Source organism: Olea europaea, unplaced genomic scaffold, assembly GCF_002742605.1.
Source record: "Olea europaea var. sylvestris unplaced genomic scaffold, O_europaea_v1 scaffold636, whole genome shotgun sequence".
In the NCBI taxonomy this organism is placed as follows: Eukaryota; Viridiplantae; Streptophyta; class Magnoliopsida; order Lamiales; family Oleaceae; genus Olea; species Olea europaea.
The window spans coordinates 292,211-300,083 of NW_019264725.1; the positions used below are offsets into that span (position 1 = coordinate 292,211).

The window sequence follows — 7,873 nt, forward strand, 5'->3', positions numbered from 1 at the left end:
GTAAGTCACAGATCATATCATTGATCACAAATTCAAAAAATTATAGGTCACAGAATATTTTTAGGTCACGAATCAAAATTATAGGTCACAGCACCGCATACACCACCACTCTACAGCCACCACCACTGCACCACCACCATCAATACTTATGACCACCATCTCATTGCTGCCTCTAGAACCACCACCACCGTCGTCATCAGAACCACCACCACTTCCCGATAGTTGGTCGTAAAACCCCCTAGGTCACAAACACTTTCATACCACACCCCCACCACAACCACCACCACGCCACCGCTACCAAATGCTTAAACTATCATCAACCAAAAAATCCCCAATCTCAGTGTCATCATCGCCGCCACACCACCACCACCACCACCAAAAAATCCTGGCTACAATGTGGGCGATAGGCGCACTACCGTCGCGAAGAGTCGACAGCACCAGGGGGATGACACCAACGAAGAAGTTGAATGAAAAGAGATAGACTCCGGTGGTTCTACACACGATTGTCGCTGTCAGCGATCGTGTACAGTGTTGCCGCTGCCGCTACAAGGTGTCGTTTGGTTGGGTCCAGAACCACCGAAGAGAGAAGAGGGTGCGACGCCGGGTAGAGAGGCCGTGAAGAGAGGAGGAGAGGAGAAAGTCATTAGGGTTTTGAAATGAAATTTATATAATGAATGTTTAATATTTAAATATAAAATTGTCTGAAATAATTAATATAAATTTTTTTCTGATTTTTAAAATATTAAAGTTCCAATCTGTTTTAGGAATGTTGATTACTTAAAGTATGGGATTGTGTAATTTCCACATAATTCAAAATATAGGGCCCAATTTGAAATTGGCATAAAGGCCCCAGAATATGAGGGCCGGCCCTGTCAAACCCGACGCCACTACTTTTGCAAAACGCCACCACTTCATCACCACGCTTCCCTCCTCCTCCACCTCTTCTCAGCCGAACCCGACCCAATTTTATTCCAACTTCCGTGAACCCCTTCCCATCCAACCCGTTTCCTACCCAACGAGAACTCCATCCCCTCCATCCCAAGAAACCACTTTGCAATCCCAATCCGAATCTCCACCCGAACAAACCTCACCTCAAGCCGACGAGGGAACCCGGACGTGGACCCGTGATGAAATGCGGTACATCAAGGATGCACCAGTGATTTCCCCAGTTTCTTATCCATCCCGGGTAGCCCCGCTACCTGAGGACCGCGTGAAAGTAGAGGAGGATGGTAGTAAAAATGAGAGTGACGCGTTGGAGAGGGAGAGGGAGAGGGAGAGGAGGAGGATTGACGATGAGAAATGGAACGTGATGATGGCGAGGAGGCGGGTATTGGGCGAGGAACATGAGGAAGATAATGTGGCATTCCCGACCCTGATTAAGGTGAACAATGATGATCAGAGTAGTAAGAAGAAGCGCAAGGTGATTTATGATCTAAAGGAGGCTGTTCTGTCCATTAAGGTTGGTTTTTGAGTTCTCTTTTCACAGTTTTGTTTGATAAAACTCTCGAATTGCCTGTAATTGGTTTGGAGATTAGCATTTAAATTCATACTTTTGATATTTGAATTGTTAAGCTTGTTCTTGAAATAGATATTGTGAGATTAAGTTCTTGTGCATTGTATCAGTTATAAAAATGGAATGTAGGATGCCAATGATAGATTAAGTTAGTTCTAGTATTCGGGTATATGGTACTTGAGATGATTTTGCTTCCACAATTCTCCACTCCCGTCCCCCAACACAAAAGTTAAAAACTTTTCCACGCGATAACTGTTATTTTCATTCTTAGTTTTTGTGTTCGTACAGGGTGATAACGGTAGAAATTTTGATGCAACTTTGGAAGCACATGTGAAAATGACCCCTGAATTACGTCGAACTGATCTGGTATGTGCTCCTTCTTGCATTTCCTAATATAGAGACTAGTTTCATATGTACCTTCAAAATTACGCATTCTTTGCATTTTGCTATTTCCATATGACAAGCACTATTTTCTAAATATTTACAAGAGATCTTGAGGATAGGTTGAATTACTAGACATGAAATATGTATGGTGAAGTTTATATACTCTCTGACTCTCTGTCTCTACAATTTTGAAAGCCGTCCCCTTCCATCCCACTTTCCAAGTAGTTTAATCTCCTGGGAGAAATCGAAAGATAGAAGATGGAAATTTTGTATCCACTGATGGGCAATTACTATTTAGCGCAGAAATTTAAGGTGAAAGTGGAGAAGAGGTTATTGACTTAACTTATCGTTGACTTTTATCTCTTTCATGGCCAAAACTGATTCTGGAGAGTTCTTGTCTGTCATATCAAAAGAAGGGTAGTTTAGAAAGTAAATAGCCCATTTACGAAATGAAGCATCATTTTTTGGATGTGCTGAACAGAAATAAGAGCATTTAATCCTTGATGAAGGATTGAGCATTGTTTTACTATTCTTCAATTTGATACAAACTTTCTATGATAAATTGAACCCTTGTAGTGATTTCTTCTTTACAAAGTAATAACTTTTTGCCCTTGAGTCACTCTTATCATGAAGGCATGCACATAAAGTGTGTTGTTAGATGAGAATTGCTACGACAAAAAATGGACTAAAGAGCAAGTGATAAATGTCTAAAAGTTGAAGTCTAATAAACCAAGTTGGTAAGGGAGTAAAGAAAATTTCTGTTAGAAACAATAATGAAAAAATTGTAGAGTTTAAGCTCTAAAAGAAAATAATTTTTATTGATAAGATAAAATTTTACATTTTTTTGAACACACTTTGATTATATGGAGACACTCCTTACTAATACACTACACTACCTCACTATCTCTCTTTCTCTACTTATTCTATTTGCTTTCACTCTCTTCTCACACTTTCTCTCATCACTCATGCTTACACAATCACCTTGTATTTATAGGTGATAATGGACGATTGTGAAAGGTTCTAGTATGGTGGTGAACATAATTCTAAATACATCCATAAATGGTGGTGATAGTAATTGAATTCCTCTAGCATCTTCTAGGCATGGATGCATTCTAGATTCTTCTAGTCATGAATCATTACCAATTTTTTAGAGAGTTCATGGAGCTTCCTTAAAGTCGGTGATGATCTTCAATTCTCCCCTTCAGCACCGACTTTTCATTTTAACTATTTTCTTTTTTGTCATGTCCAACTTTGCCTTGACGAATTTTGAAGTACTCAATTTCTCGTTCAGTATATCTACCACTTCAAATATTTTTTGTTCTTCCGTACTTTCTTCTTCATTGATTTTTAGATTGGAATACTTGGTGCTTGAATTCTCACGTCCTCCCGCTTTTCTTATTTGTGATTGTGGATTTATACGTACCTTCACATCTTGTTGACATCTTTGATCCTTCGTACTCCGTGTTACTTTAATAAACTCTTCTTTAGTACTTAGCATTCGTAAATCATTAGTTTCTCCAGGATTTCGTTGTGCTTCCGTGATTTTTACTTGCAATTTGTCATCCATTTCTTCTAATCCACACTCTTCGGTGTATGCTCTACCATCTGCGGTGTTTGATCCAGTAGATCTACTCTCTACGGTATCTGCTCTTGCAGATTCACCCTCTGCGGTGTCGGCATTTATTCAAATACTTCTTCTAATTCTGAGTTTGTTAGTTTCTTCCTCTGCGGAGTCCACCTTCAATACCCGTCCTGAACCTGTATGGCCTCTTTTGAGTCATCGATCCAATCTTCTTTTGAGTCATAATCTTCTGACTTATTAACCCAATCATCTTCGGAATCTAATTGATCAGGCATGACTACCACCAACGCTGATTCATCCTTCACACTCGAGTTGAATTTCTTTTCTCGAATCTGCTCAATTGTTGCCGTGGTTGCCTCAGCATTCCATTTTTCTTTACTATTGTATTTATCTTGCTCGTTAGAGGTAGCTATATTACCTTCTACTGACTCATTTTTAAACCAACAATCTCCAGCATAATGGCCTCGTTTGCCACATACAAAGCACGCGCCATTAGTTCGTTGATATCCTTGACCTCTCTTGTTATAATTTTGCTGAGCTCCCCTTGTCTGGTAGCTTCCCTCAATCAATCTTTTAAATTTATCTTCTTTAAATTCTTTATGATTTTTTTGACGGGATCGACCTCTTCTTTTATAACTAAATAATGCTTTTTCGTCTTCTTTCTCTGTCGACACTCCTAACATTTGTTTGGTTAACGCTTTTTAGTCGGCCAACAAATTTTCAAGATTAACCAATGAAGGTTGCTCGGGCCAACCTTGTATCGCAGTGATAAAACTTCTAAATTCGGGTCTCAATTCATGTATAATTATTATTCTTATTCGAGATTTCGAAATTTTACTTGAAGCGTCTAACTCAGAAATTTCACGAAAAAAATATTTAACTTTAGTAAAATATTGACTTACCGTTAATTCCCTTTAAGTAATTGAGAGCAGCTCGTTATCCAACAATTGCAATCTCGGATCATTTTTGTTCGAGAATAGTGAGGCTAAAGTGTCCCATGCATCTTTTGGTGTAGTCTTGTCTCTTATATGATCCAACAATTCTTCTTCAATTGTTGTCTTTATAACAAACAAAGTCTTACCTATTTTGATTCTCTATTTCTTATGAGCTCCGGCCTCCTCTGGTGGCGTTACGTCACTTTCGCCAACTACTTCTCACAAGTCTTGCCCTTGGAGATACGACTCCATGCAAGTTTGCCAAGTGGTGTAATTATGATTGTTGAGCTTCTTTACACCCCGCCTACCATTTGTAGGTCGCCCATCGTGACTTGATTTTTCTCCTCGTAATCAAGCAAACTTTATAAAAGTTTCACAAACTCCTTTTGTGCACGAACTCAAGAAGATCAAAAAATCTTTCCCCGACCGCCTTGCTCTGGTACCAATTTGTAGAGTTTAAACTCTATAAGAAAATAATTTTCCTTTGATTATATGGAGACACTTCTTACTAATACACTATACTAACTCACTATTTCTCTCTTTCTCTACTTATTCTATTTGCTCTCACTCTCTTCACACACTTTCTCTCATCACTCATGCATACACAATCACTTTGTATTTATAGGTGATAATGGACGATTGTGGAAGGTTTTAGTATGGTGGTGAACATAATTCTAGATACATCCATAAATGCTGGTGAAAGTAATTGGATTCCTCTAGCATCTTCTAGGCATGGATGTATTCTAGATTCTTCTAGTCTCTTCTAATCATGAATCATCACCAATTTTCTAGAGAGTTCATGGAGCTTCCTTAAAGTCGGTGATGATCTTCAAAAACTTGCAGAGAATCAGAGGATGACATGGGGAGCAATGATTTAAAAGCTAAATTAGTATGAACATCCTTTTTATAATCTATATTTCACTTGTCTATTGCATTATTTTGCTAAGTCTTCTATGGAAGTACTATTTAACCGTCTATCTCAGCCATTATATCTTACAAGGAGCAATGGCCACTTGCTGCTTTTTAGTAGGTTGAGGACTGGTTGTAATTTTAATGATTTGTGTTTGAGGAAAGAGCATTAGAGATTTTCTGGTTTGGCAGTTATCAAAAGTGATTTAAATTGGTGCTACTTGTCAGCGCAAAATAATGCCGAAGATGAGTGCTGAAGATTAAACATATATGTCCTGAAGACAGGACCTGATTCCTGGTTACTCACTTCACTAGTGCACTTGCAGTCACATCCATCTTTAAGAGCTCATGATGCGAGACAAAGAAAAAGTGCTTTTCAGTGACTTTGTTTACTCTCACCAAAAAAAAATGTATCTCTATGTCACCATATAATTTAATTCCTTGATATTTATTGCTTCTTTTTCTGACTAGAATAAAATAATTCTATGCTAACTTCCTTGACACGTGTTTCTGGAATGGGAAACCAGTTTATGCTATAAGATATTATTCTATTTGGTTTTTGAGAGGATTTATCTTTTTCTTTTTTTTCCCCTTGTTGAAATGCAGAAACTCAATGGTTTTGTTTGTCTCCCACATGGGTTTGGAAAGGTACCATCGGTGCCTTACAGATTCAGCAATTACGAACTTATTGTTTTAGTTATTTTGTCTTATAAATGGAATCATTTGCCAGACAAGGGTGGCTGTCTTTGCTGAAGGAGCTGCTGCAGATGAGGCCGAAGATGCCGGAGCTGATATTATTGGCGGCCAGAGCTTGTGGAGAATATTAGGAGTGGTGATTTATTGCTCTCTTTATTACACACTGTTGATAAGTGGCCTCTTAAGCGAACTATATATATTTCTGTCACTTTATTTCATATCCCTCTCCCAAAATAAATAAATGAACAAGAAAATGTGTAAAAATGAGAATGAAAAAACACTTATCATTTTTAGTTTAGTCATCTTCCACTAATAAGTCTCCTGTTAGAACATTACTTAGCAATTTGAAATATTAATAGGTTGTTTTTTCATTTTCCCATTATCCAAATTGCCCGTGAAGAGTGACATCAATAGGACAGGAGGGGTTGAGTGTCAGAGATACAAGTAAAATCCACCCGCAGAGACACAACATATAGAGAGAGAGAGAGAGAGAGAGAGAGAGAGAGAGAGATGGGCATTGGATTTGCTACAAACAGTATTCCTACAAGAATATAGGACTTCATTGGAAATATTATTGAAAATTAGGATTTGGTTGTCCATAATAGTTTTCAGCGGTGCTTGTTTAGGTCGTAAAATTGAGTTCCCTGGTAATTTTCCCAATACCTTGACAAAATATTTGTATAATTATCATTTTGGTCACGCAATAAACTTGGAATGACAGTTCTATTCCAATAACATGCAGGTGAAACCAAGATAGATTTTGACAAATGTATTGCGACTCCTTCCATGATGGAACATGTGAAAAAGGTTTTGCAAATTTAAAATTTCACATTGTGCTGTTAGCATTTAATTATCCGTTTATCTTATATTTTCTATTTCACAGTTATCAAAAAATCTGAAGCAATTGATGCCAGATGCTAAGGTCAGTTGTGTCCTTATGTTATCAATTTCATAGTTCCTGGAGGTTGCAAAGCGGCAATAATGTCTCAAAAACATCTCATATTTATGCAGAAAGGTACTGTGACCAATGACATATCTAAGACAGTGAAAGATGCGAAAGCACAAAGTATAGTTTTTAAGAAAGACAAAACTGCAATTGTGCATGTAGGACTAGGGAAGGTACGGTTACTTTGGTCCTGTATTCCTGTTTAATTTTTACCATCTTTTATGGATGACTCTTGTATCTGATAATGATTCTCTGCTTATAGGTTAGTTATTCAGAGGAAGCTTTACGATAAAATGTAGGCGCTTTTGTGAATGCTCTCTTGCTTGCAAAACCTGCCGGTTTAAAGAAGAGTAAGTGGTATCCATTCTGTCTTAGCAAAATCGTCACGTTTGGGTAAAATGAGATTGTGGTTAATAATGGAAATGAAATAACAAAGAGGTTTGAGTCCTTGGAACAAGATGGTGGAACTTGTATGAATTACAAGTGGGTTACAAGATTGGAGTTTTGAGGCAAAAAAAAAAAAGGATATGGGCGAAGATATTAACTTGAGTTGGACGTAGGACTTGTCAAACTCTGTCGAAGATTGAAAAAATATGATATTATCTCCACTTGATTTACATTAATGAAATGAATGTATTGGTTTTTTCTAGTTCTTGGACAGTTTTTTACTAGCCTTATTTGCAGGTTCCGAGTATGCTGGGTATGTTGACTCCTTCCATATTTGCAGCACGGTGAGCTTATAAATCCCTTTTTTTTGGGTGGTATAAATAATTCACCTAAATGAGCTGCAGCATTACAGTAAAACTTTGTTTTGATTTAAAGACAAAGTCGTTCTTTACATGTAGGCTCTTTATTGCCTTTGCACTTTCGACTTTTTGCTTAATGTAATAAACCTTTTTGTGTACACG

The 7,873-nt window shown here is 37.7% G+C and overlaps 1 pseudogene; it reads left to right on the forward strand.

The window, feature by feature from the left end:
- The first annotated feature begins 856 nt into the window (after nt 1-856).
- LOC111389983 lies at nt 857-7,723 on the forward strand (annotated as a pseudogene).
- Nucleotides 7,724-7,873: the final 150 nt, after the last annotated feature.